Here is a 13,583-nt window from a genome sequence, read left to right as displayed (position 1 = left end):
TTATTTATTTATTTATTGGATTCTTGATGTGATTTGTTAGTTAGTTTGTTTTAAGATGGAGTAGTTTAAATGAAATCAAATCAAGTCATTTTCGTTTTAAACGGTTGGAACTAAAAACAAAAGATTTTAATCACAAGCATGATTGATGATCGTCACTAAAAAAGAGGGTTTTTTTTTTTTTTTTTTGAAATTTTGAGCAAAAGAGTTAAATTGTCAAAGATGTTCTGTTTATTTGTTTAATTAGAGTAAAATATTACTATCTTATGGTTACACTTAAAAAATTTTAAATTTTTAATATGCTTTGGAATCTTCACAACATGAGAGCGTTTTCATGTCAAACCAAGAAGCTTCTCCTACTTTTATCGTTTGCTGCCAAAGCAAAAGCCAAAGCCAAAGCCCAAAAATACTTTGAGACAAGGATTGTACTGAAAATTTTCACATCACTTCCAAAAATCAAATGCATTAATTCTAATCTAAAAGACAAAATTTGTTTTGAGAACTTAATGTTGGACCCCATTACTATTTGGACACGCGCCTTTAATCATTTGCATTCATGAAATAATTTTACCAGAATTGGAGGATGTTTTGGTTAATTCAAGTCCACTTCAAGGAGAAATTTGGACAAACAAAATTTCTGTAGAGAGTTTTGATTTTTGAAAAATCGAAAAAGGAAAAAATGCACACCCTTGGTACCACTGCCTATAGAAAGACTAGGGACGGGAATCGATGCCTCCTCTCAAATATTGCCCACCAATTTAAAACCAATTATCGAAAATTCCATTGGATTGTTTTTGACTTGTGACTTGTCAGCAAAATTGTAATTAGAGGAGTCGAATGGTCGGACCACTAAGATACAATTTAAAGCAATATAAATCATATTATGATTTATTGTAAAGTAATAAAGTTAGATTAAGTACAATACATATATGTTTTGTGTTGAATTAAAGAATTTTAAATTTATGAGTTGATATGGCACAATTTGTTAAGTGTAAATAATTACACACGATAGATGAGTTAGTACAACAAGACAAATAAACTTAAATGATATGTAAGATGATATTAAATATGATAATTTTAAATATAACATGATGATATAACATAAAAAAGATGTAAACAATAATATATGTATTTTAAAAAAATATATTTATTTTTGTTAACACGAATTTCGACATAAGACAATTCGTGTCTTATACATGTTGATACGTTTAAACATATGTAAGATACAAAAAATGCATTTAAATTAAATGTGTCATATAAATATATATTTAATATATGACATGACATGAAAAATATATTTAATTTAATTTTGTTATATGAGTCCATATTTAACATGTTTAACATATTTTAAGAGAGAGCATTCATCGGTTTAAATTGAAAAAATTAATAAAAATTGAACATTTATGTAAATCGATTTAGTTTTTTTGGTTTAAATGGTTTAGTCAGTTTAAAAGTTGGTTTAGGCAATTTAATATATCGGTTTTTAGTTTTAAATCTTATGAATAGAACCGATTAAAAAAATTAACTTGTAATAATTAAATATTTAGTAAAATACATATATACCCTTAGAGAATATCTTTTCTTTTTAAATACCCATTGCCATTTTCTCTCATTCTTTCCCTAATTTTTCATTTTCTCTCTTCTTTCCCTGACAACACCTTAGAAGTCTCACCCACCCCTATTCGACTTGCTTCAACTATTGCCCAATGCCATTTGACTACCGAAATATCTCATCTTTTTTTTGAATCGAAACTAACATAGATCAATTCAAAAACCATGTGATTTAGCCTCTTTCTTCCCTTAAATTGCCCTTTTTCAACCTCATTTTTTAGTAATTTCCTAATCACCTTCATTAGTTTCATCATCTCCAAATCAAATTCTTGAAATCCCCTAACTCCTTTACCTTAAATCTCCTCTAATAAACTATTTATTTATTTTTTTTATATTAAAATTGTTAAAATAATTTATATATATTTTTGCAGAAGCTCAACGAGTTAAGGCTAAGAAAGAGTAGCTCAACAAGAAGAAAAAAAACACATCTCTAAGGTCAGGGAAAAGCTGATGGACGAGTTCAATAGCAACCTAGAAAATAGTTTTTTTTTTTTTTTTTTAAGTTCAAGTTTAGCCATTTCAGTAAGTTGTTCCTTATTTTTTAGAATTTGGATAGGTGTCACATTGAAAATTTTAATGCCGGCAAGAAGTAAGATTTGGAATTGTGGGTTTAGGAAGCAAATTATTTTTTTGTCTTTTCATTAAGAATAATTTGTTTGGTAGCTGAGAAAGTGGAGGAAATGATAAGGAATTGATTTGTATTTTAAAAATAATGTTTTCATTGTTGTAGTCATTGCCAATCTCAATATGAACTAAAAACCAATTTTCCAAAAATTTTTACTCTTTTTTTACTGAATTAGGTTCTCATTTTGTCTTATGGGTTTTCATTTGCAAACCAAAAAAAACTAACCGATTTAAATCGGTTCGGTTTATATTGGTTTTTAATTATTTAATCGGTCAGTTCAATTTGTCTATAAATTAAGTCGGTTAAATTGATTTTCAGATTTTTACAATCAAATTAACCGAACCGACTATTTGCTCACCCCTAATACATTTGATATGCTTTTTATTTTTATTTTAATTTAATATAAATATATAAAGATTATTTTAATTTTAATTTTTTTAATTATTATACTTAATTAACTATTTAATATCATATAAAAATTATTTTAAACATTTAATTATAATACTCATTTAATAATTATTATAAAATTATTTGTATATTAATAATATAAATACAATATAAATATTAATACTAGTCCTATACATCATTATTTTATTCTTTAATCTTTAATAGTTCATTATTTTGAATTTGATATTAAAAACTAATATAGTCATGTAATATATATTAATATTTAAATATATATTAAAAACATATTAAATGGGTATCAAAATTTTTTTATTCTTTTTAATATGCAAGTATTTTTTTATATTATTAATATATCAAGTTTATTAAATTGTAAATGATGGATAATTTATAGTTATTTATTAGATTAGCCGTGTTTTTTTGTATATATTTATGTTTGTCATGTCTATTTATGTATGTTTTGTTATTCGTGTTTATTCATGTCATGTTTAAATAGATTAATTGTACATATATTAATCGTGTCGCATCGCATATAATAGGTATAATAAACGTGTTGTATTCATGTTTAGAATTTAAACACGTTTTATAATTTATTTCATGTTCATGTTTTAATAATTCGTGTCATTATATGTATCAAACATGACACAAGACACGATACAAAAATATGAATTGTCAAGTGTAGATAACATGACATGATACATAGGCCCAAAATAAATTGTATTCATGTTATTATTTATATTTTAATAAAATTGTACTTGCTTTTGATATTTTGTTATTTATAAAAGTAAAATTATATTAAATAAATATATTTATAAAATATTTAAATTTATTGATAAATAAATTTATAATTTTTCCTTTTGACTACAAAATATATAATATGCCACTTTTATAAAAAAAAAAAAAAAGCTTTTAATTGAAACTATACTACTAGTAAATTAAAACTAACTAAGAAATTAAGGCAAAAAAGTTGACACTTAGATAGTAGTAGTAAAAATAGCTAAGATATTTTTGGAAGGACCAAAATGAGAGCAAAAACTATGGAAATATGTATATTACTTAAATATTGATTAGATGGAGAAACCTTAATAAAAGATAAAGCACATTATATAAATAAATCATCAAATGATAAAAATGAGAAATGGAATAAGAATATTGTGTCTTATAATCTCTTTTTTGTGTGCGTTTTTTAAAATATTAGGATTATAAATTTCAATATCTTTATTTGTTGGATTTTATTATCGTTATTGTAGATGTAGGCATTCAATGTAAATTATATGACCTTTTTTATTTCATTTGACTTTAATTTATCTTTAATGTTATTTTTAACAATAAATGAAATTTTTTTTAAAATAATAAAAATTTCAAAAAACTATTAATGGACCATACTTGGCATGGTCAACATGAAAAATAGTGTTATGTCTAGCTCGACATGACCTATAATGGTTACAAGCCATGTGCTGTATTGGGCCATATCCTAAGCTTTCATGGGTTATATTACACTACTAGAAATTAAGATATTATCAAAAAAATTGTTCTCAGTAAAACATTTACCAACATAATTTACAAATAAAAATTTTCGTCGGTAGTAAAGGAGTTGATAATAACATTCCGTCAAAAATTCCAAAATTTCATTGGTAATTGCTAATGTAAAATTCCATCTGTAATATAATTATTTTGTTGGGTAAATATAATTAAATAAATGCATAAAATTAAATTGAAAAGGATGAAATTCTGTCAATAATCCATCAATTATCCATCGTTAAACCTTTTATAATCTGTTAGTAACTTATCAAAAAAGGCTATATTTCATCAATTAGTAAAAATGTCAAAAACTCAAATTAAAAATACACAACATCCATTGGTAAAGGATGATTTCTATCAGTAAAAAAGGAAAGTTTGTTGATAATATGATTAATTTTATCAGTAAGATCTGTTAGCTAAATCTAAATTTCATCTGTAATTATTTAAGAGATCTTTAAATTAAAAATAAAGCATGTTTCATTTATTAAAAGGCTATTATTTGTTGGTAAGAATTTGATATTTATTCAAACTGGTAAACATTAAATTTTGTTTCAAATTGGTAAGAATTTGGGCACCTTTATTACCAAAAAGCTGCCGTTTACTGATAAGTATATAAAGCTAAAAAAAATTCTTTTGTTTCAAAATCCTTCTGATCACTCTCTCTCTAGACTTTTTTTTTCTATTTCCTTATTTTAAACATTCAACTGACTAATTTGAATAATCCCAGAAATAGTAGAAAACCCACAAATGGCAAGATACTAGCTGCCAATCACCATGAACTTCAAATCTTCATCAGAAAATTGAAAGAAATTTTTAGAAAACCCAAAAAAGCTTCAAGAACCTTGAAAACCTAATAGAAATCATTGAACCAAAAATCAACAAAAAAATCCTAACAGAATTCCCAGAATAAAAAACCAACAAAAAATCCTAACAGAAATCCTAAAAACCTAGCAGAAAATGAATCAAACTAAAAAATTAAAGCCCAAATTCAAAAAACCCAAAAACAAATCAAATCAATCCAAAAATAAAATAAAATCATAAAACTAGAATAAGAAAAAAAATGCTATAATCCTAGAATTTGCGTGAATGATTTTTTCCTGTTTTTATGTGTGCTTTTCTCTGTATCATTTCTGTTTGTTGGAATAGGATTTATAGGATTTTTATTAGCAATTTTAGGGTTTCATTGAATAGCAAAGATTGAATCTGTCACAAACAGATTCGATCTTGTTTATGACTTGATTTTCTTGTCTTTAAAGTTTATTTTGACTACCATCAACACATCCTGTGATTTAGTTTCCTTTTTTACTTGAGCTTGATTTCTGGGATTGAGTCCCACATTTTTGTTTATCTTATTTCTTTTTATTTTTTTACTTTTTTTTAAACTTTTGACCAAATTAGACCCCAAATAAAATCAAATTAAAATAAAACCAAAATCAAAATCAAAATTAAATTAAAATTAAAATTTTGGGCTTTTATTTCGTTAGACCCAAATTTCTCAATCAGGCCCACTTTACGATCGAAGGCCCGTTTTAGATTTTGAAAAAATTCTTGGAAAAAATGAGGTGTCTACATTGAGTATAGATTTTGAAAAAATTCTTAGACAAAATGAGGTGTCTACATTGAGTAAACATTTACTTTAAGTAAAAATCTTCTATATCATTTTTTTAATTTTTTACATGAACCTGTACTTTCAATCTAGATTATTCTCCTTTGTTTTTTAATGATCTTCTTCAACTTTCCTAAGTAAGCTAATATAATATTTTGGATAGAAATATTCAAGAAATATATTCAGAACAATGGTTATCTACATATTAATAGTAATAGAAAAAAATAAAAGTAAAAAATCAAACAAAAAAAAAATAGATGATGTTTATTGATCTCAAACATCATCTATTATGATAGCAAATGATGTTTATTTTTTTAAACATCATTTATAATGAGAATAGATGACATTTACTTTCTTAAATATTACCTGTTTTGTAACTAAACGAAATGTTGTCTACTAACCAAACTGTTTTAACAATTGAAAATAAAATAACATTTATATAATGCAAATGTCATCTATTACGAGAATAAAAAAAGTAATCCCATATGAAATAGATGGTTCTTTCTTTTTCTTTTTTTTTTTAAATCCAAAAGGTAAATATATATATATATATATATATATATATAAGAGAAAAGTTAGGAAAAAAAATAAGAGAGGACAAATTGAGCTATCATATGTTTAGTTTTCTTTGGTTAAATGTGTAAAACTTTTAATGTATGAATTTTATCTCTTAAGTGTAAAAACTCATAAATAACTTTAACAAACTAAATATTTCCCTTTGTTTCTTTAAGGGCAGGTGTCGTATAGGTAGTTTTTCTGTAAAAAAAATATATAGATGTCATTTCATTTTTTTATTTTTTACATGAATTTGTATTTTCAATCTATGTTATTCTCTTTTATTTTCTAATGATCTTTTTCAACCTTTTTAAGTAAGCTGATATAAAATTGTAGGCAAAAATATTCAAAAAACTATTAAGAAAAATGATTCTATATATTGAAAGTAATAAAAAAAATAAAAATAAACAATTGGATGAAAGAATAAAAAATAATAATAAATAATGTTTATTGATCTCAAGCGTCATTTATTATAATAACATATAACATTTACTTTTTAAAACTTCATCTATTATTTAAATGTCATACATTATGATAATAGACGATGTTAACTTTCTCAAAAGTCATCTATTTTGTAACTAAACGATAAATGTTGTCTACTGATTGAAATTTTTTTTATCAATTTAAAATAAATTGATGTTTATATGACAAAAATGTCATCTATTATGATAATAGAGAAAGTAATCCTTCATGATAATAGATGGTTCTTGTATCTTTTTTTTTTTATAAAAATTTAAATGGTAAAAATATATAAAAAAATAAAAAAGTTAGGGAAAAAAATAAAGAAAAGGAAAAACTAAGCTACCATGTAGATAGTCTCCATTTACTTAAAATTCTAAAACTTTTATTGTATGAATTTTATCTCGAGTGTAAAAACTCATACATAACTTTAACAAACTAAATATTTACCCTTTGTTTCCTTAAGAATACAAGTATAGTACAGGTAATTATTTGCAAACAAAAATATATAGACATTAGATACTATGCCACTTAGATTTAAGGGCATTCATATGAAAAAGTCTATGATTATCACCAATTAAAATATATGTAACTAAATATTTTATTTTAAAATTGAATTGTTGCTTTTTAAATAGTTATGTTCTATAGTTGAAATAATGTATATGTATTGCTTGTATCATGTTTAATGATTGATAAATGCATAATAGCAATGAGATATACCATTAATAATTGCTTCATGATCATTAAGGGAAGGATGTCCCTAATAATCCTATTATCCAACTAAGTTTATCTTAAAGATTAAGCTATCTGATATAAGATTAAAAGTAGTGATTTTTTTTATTTTTTATACGTAAATTTTTTAACCAAATTTTTTTACAAAAGACTTGTGTCTTGAAAATTAGTATTGATCTTAGTAATAAATGTATCAAGTAATGACTTTATAGATCGAATCTCGTAAGAGTGAAGGACAACACCCCTTGTTGCTAACAAAATCTTATCTATCAATCTTATCTTAAACCATAAATGGGACTTCACTCCAAAGTTTCTTTTGTTGATAAGCATATTTCAGATGTACATAGATTTGTGAAAATTTATGTTAACAATTTTGATATTTTGCCAAGAATAGATAATTTTTGTTTTGTAATTTTTTAAAATTATCAATGAAATTTAATTAATAAAAGCTTGCCAATGAGGTTTTGGCTTAATGGTAAGAAAGCGATCTTAGAATCCTGAAGTCCTAGTTTTAGGTTTTGTTGTGTGGTTTTGGTTCAACTTTATGTTGAATTTGTCTAGTTATGTCTTAGTTTGTTGGTTTGTTTTTATTTTTTATTTTTTTAGGTTATTCCTTGATTTCTTATATATAGGTGCAATATTGATTATAATTATAATTTGTATTGTAATTTTGTAAATGACTAAAAGCTATTAATATTTACAAAGAGCTTTTTGTTTTCAAGATTGTTAATGGATTAAATTATTGCATTATATATTAACTTCTTTTAAAATAGATTTTTTTTTTGTAATTTTTCAAGCTTGCTAATGGGATTCAATTGTTAAAAGTTCTTAATAATTTCTAAGAGTTTTTAAATTTTTGAGATGGATAATAAGATCTAACTATTGCTTTATATATTATTTTCTATCAAACTTTCTTAATATTCAATAATTATCAAATTTAAATGAGTAATTTTGGTGTTTTGACAAGAACAGATAGTTATTCTTTTTTGTAATTTTTCAAGATTATTAATGAGATTGAATCATTAAAAACTCTTAATATTTAATAAAAGCTTTTAATTTTTCAAGACTTTTAATGAGATTGAACTATTGCATCATATACTATTTTTATCGAACTTTTTTAGTATTTATTAATTTTTTGTTTAAAAATTATATAGATCTCAAAAAGAGAAGTTGTCTTAATTTTAATAAAAGTATAAAACTTATTATTTTTGCAAAAAAAGCAATTGCCATAAAAAATAAAATCGAAAGAAAATATCTTTAAAAAACATAAAGAAACGATTACATAGACTTGATCATGGATGGATTAGGCTAGATTCAAGCCAAGCCTAATTATGGTATCAAATGATTGCAAGTGGGCCTAAACTTGAGTGGACCCAACTTTTCAAGCCTTATTTTTTGTCTGATTTCATTTTTACATATAATAAAGGAGTTAAGGCTAGTCCAAACCTGCCCAAGCATTATCATTTTTTTTAAACTAAAAATGAACATCACATAAAATTAGATATTATAACACATTTAATTTTCAAAGTTTAAAATAAGAGTAAATAATGCACTTGTGGTCGTCAAACTTTGAACTTGATTTTAATTTGGTTTTTGAACTTCAAAAGTTTTAATTAAGTTCTCAAATTTCCCAAACTTCTACCAATGTAGTCCATACATCACATGTGATGTTTAAATTGATAGAAAAAAGTTCTTTTCTCATTACATGTTTAATAAATTGAATTAAGAAAATAATAAATTTAAATATATTGAATTAAAAAATACATATAATTTATAAAACCTTTTTTTATCCTAATAAAAACAAAAAGCTGAAAAAATGTCTATGTGAGGGAGAAAATCCCAAAACAAATCTTCAAATATTTCAATCTCTGTCGAGTGGAACTTGTGTGAGAGAGAAAAAAGTTCTTGAAAAGGAAACCAACCAAAGGGGACTTATGTTGATGTTGAATAGAGGACTGGTCAAAAGAGGGATCGCCTGTTAAAGAAGAGATTGATCAAAAGGGGACTGTATGGTGTTAGGGCTTGAGAAAAGGAATATCATAGGTTAGAAGTTTAATGACCTTGTTTATGGTTAGGTTTTTATGAGTTTTTTATTTGAAACAAAAATTTAGTTGATTATGAATTTTGTTTAAATTTAGGGATTATTTTAAGGTTTTGCTATTTTTGCTTTGATTTAGGTGTAGGCAACTATAATTAAATTCATTTCTTTGTAAATTTTTTTATTGATTATTACATATTTTATTTTTCATATTAATTTATACTATATTAAAATTTCATGTCCTTACTTTGTTGTTTGGGGCTGTATTTGGTTTATGAAAATAATATCTGACATTAAAAAAATAATATATTCGATTGTTTGTTGCATGGTGTTTGTTGACATTAGGTTTAAGGTTAAAAAATTAAAAAAAAATGTATTAAAAATGCATTTGCTTTAGGATTTGACATTTTAGGGTTTGTTGGGTTTAGGTTTGGAGAATAACTTCACTATCAATGATAAAGCTCGTACATGTCTCGAAAAAAAATTTTACAAGTTTAAGGGGAACACACCTATAAGCAAATTCCTAAAGAGCATATATGATCATAGACCACATAGTATGTCGAATTTTAGATTTGGTGTTTAGCATATGCTTAACTTTTAATAACTATAAACATGTAAAAAAGAAAAAAAAAACATTGATAAAGATTATCTTTCTTAAAATAAATAAAAGGTCAAGCATTTTTGCAATGCCAATATACTTGAAAGAAGCTACATTGTCAAGTATAGAGTAGCTAATAGTTTTTCAATAATATGTTTGTATTAAAAATGCTTGCTTGCTAAACTTACAAGTTTAGGGTTTGTATCCTGTTCTTAATTTTATATTCTCTTTTTTCTTTGTATCATAATAGGTAACTTTCCATTTTGGTTATGTCTTTGATTATTATTTTTTTAATAATATTGTATTTTCTTTTTATATATGAAAGAGGAATCATCCATTTACTTCACTATTACTACATATCATAAGAGCTATATTTTAAGTTATATATAGAAGCAAAAGTTGCTAATTTTGACTTATGTGATGTTGACAAAATGTATTTATTCAAACTTTATAGCATGTCAAAAATGATAAGTCATGTTGGACTTAAGGTGCATTTTGGAAAATGCTTTATAGAGATTATGAATTATTAGAAATTATCACTAATGCTAATGTGATAGAGATGTGTAATCATATGCCTCCAAGTAAGTACAAGTTATTTATCGAGAGTATAAGGTAAATTTTAGGTGGAATACATAAAAGCCTGGTACAGTGTAAAATGGCTTAATGTAGAAAAAGTATGAAAATAAAATTGATCAAATGAAGATGGATGAGGATAAGGAGGATCAAAATGAAGATGGAACTGAATGTGAGGACTCTATCTATAGGGACAATGAGATGAGATGGATGATAATGGTGAAAAGATGTAATATTTGAGAATTACATGGATCTTAACATTGAAAATGAAAGAATAGCTCTGTCAATGATAATAGTGGTTATAAGGAGATAAAAGATTTGAGAGTAAATTCATATGATGATCGTTATAGTATTGATGGATTTGTTGATGATGATGATTATAGGGATAAGAGATAACCTAAATTTGAAAACATTAACATGGATGACTCTTTGCTTTTGTTAGAATGTTGTTTAGGGATAAGAAGTAATAAAAATATGTTGTGAAGAATGCTAGCATCAATGATAGGGTAAACATTCTCGAAAATTGAGACTTAGGGTTATACACAAAAAAGGCTATGAATGGATATTATATAGTAAGTAGTTTAGCAAAAAACTGAGGGATCCTACTTTTTAACTTAAAACTTTCAAGTCTAGTTATTCTTGTTGCAAAAATACATGAATAGGAATATGGATTACAGATGATTAAGAGTAGGTATTTAAATTGTTTTCTTGTTGATCCAAATTTTACTTTACTTTTGTTTGAGAGGCAATTATATAAAAATTATGTGTTGATTGTGCTTAGGTCAAAGTTATGAAGGGAAAAATAGTTGGCTTTGAAAAAGTTTAATAGTAGTTATATGAATCAATATTTCAAGATTAAAAGCTATGAAAAAAAAATTAGAAGAACTAATTTAGAGTCCAGTGTGTTGTGTAAGTTGGATGGTAGGCTCTTTCAAAAAATGTATGTTTGTTTGAAAGTATAGGTTGTTAAAATTGATAATTGTGGGCCAATTATTAGTGTTGATGATCATTAACTGAAAGGAAAGTATGAAGGCCATTTGCTTGCTATTATTGGGATTGATGCTAATGACTACATATACTTTATTGCATATGTTGTGGTAGAAAACTAGAAATTCAAAACAATGAAATATGAGGTTGGTTCATTGAAATGTCGATGGAGGATTTGAATATAAGAAATTTATACAGTTGAACTTGGATGTCTAGCAAATAAAATGTAAATTTTATGCTTCTGTTCAACTTATATATTTATTATGTTAAAAAACAATTCTAGTATCTAATCAACTATTTTTTATTATAAGGTTTAAAAGCTTCACTAAAAAGGTCATTCCTCGAATTAGAGCATAGATGTTATGTAAGACATTTATATAACAACTTAAAAAATAATAGCTACAGAGGGAAGGCTCTAGAGAATGCTTTATGGGTTGTAGCAAGAACAAACCAATTATCAGAATTGAAAGAAATCATGGATTGGCTTAAAGATACGCACCTTGTAACATAATGATAATATGATGAATGCATGATAATTAAATATGAATGACAAAGTATGACTACATGTGATTGCTACTTTTCGTATAGAGCTTGAAGTACATAGATTAAGTAATAAAGTGAAATATTCCAATATCGTCTCCTCAAAAATTAAATAACAGAATGTTGGGTTGCTCACAATTACCAAAGGTGAAAGCTTAATAACTTATATCTAAAAAATAAAAAATTAGGGTTTTAGGGTTACAAGGATTATGTAAAGATTAAAGGCGATGTATAGGTAAAGTTTTTAACTTCACCTATTGTCATTAGGGAAGTAAATGACTTATGCCAAAAACTAGATCTAATAAAGCAAAGAATTAAAAGATTACAAAACAAATAATTCTTAAGAATGCCAAATTGTTTTGAAGAGAATAAATATTACATGAACGAATTTAAAGAACAAGAAAATGCTTAATGGCTAAATCTTGCACAAAAAATAAAAAAACTTAGATCTCGAAAAATAAAAATTGCTTTTGCCGAATTTAAAGAAAACAAGAACAAGATTTGAATCTTAAAAACAAGAAAAGAAAGATCTTGAATGAAATACTTCTTGATTGAAAAAGAATTTAAAGAACAAAACTCGATTATTGGCAAATCTGTCACCTAAGCTAATAATTTTACTAAAGAAATAAAAGAACTAAAGACTAAAAGAAAAAAGAGAAATGTGGAGTGGGATGATGGAATGAGATAAATGGCCTTCCTATTTATGGAGTGGGATTCGGCCAAAGGGGTGAAAATTATAAGTTATATTTTTAAATTCAAACTTTAGGTGATAAGTTCATTTACTTCATCTTAAAAATATATTAGGCTTGATGGCGCAATCTTGGCTCTTTATCATGTCTTAAAGCAAACTTGATCAAATCTTCACTCTTGAATTTGGCTAAGGCTTGGGATTTCAAGCATTTTATTTTTTTATCAATTATCTTGATAATTATCTTGCACTTCTCTTGCTTTATAAATACTCTTTATTGGATGAGCTAAAGAGTCCATTATGAGCATAACTACTCTTGGCCTAATAGAAAAGAGTTCTTGGTGCCTTGAAATTCTTTAATGCTAAGCAAAAGGTCTTTATTGGCTAAAATCTTCTTTGGCCAAATGGATTGAGCTTGTAGAGTCCACAGTCTTGCAACTTTTCTTTTCCCTTGCATGGTCAAATATGCTAGAGTCTAAGTGAGCTTGAAATTGTACAAATATGGATCAAGATCAACAGTATTGAGCTTCCATTATTGGGCCGAATATGCTTTTTACATGCTTACATGCATGGCTTGCATGGAAATGAAATCTTGAGCTTAAAAAACCTAAAGCCATAAAAAAACATGAAAAACATTAAAAATCATCCAAA

Source organism: Durio zibethinus, chromosome 6, assembly GCF_047325235.1.
Source record: "Durio zibethinus cultivar Kanyao isolate XHJ-2024 chromosome 6, ASM4732523v1, whole genome shotgun sequence".
NCBI lineage: Eukaryota > Viridiplantae > Streptophyta > Magnoliopsida > Malvales > Malvaceae > Durio > Durio zibethinus.
This window is presented reverse-complemented; position numbering follows the sequence as displayed.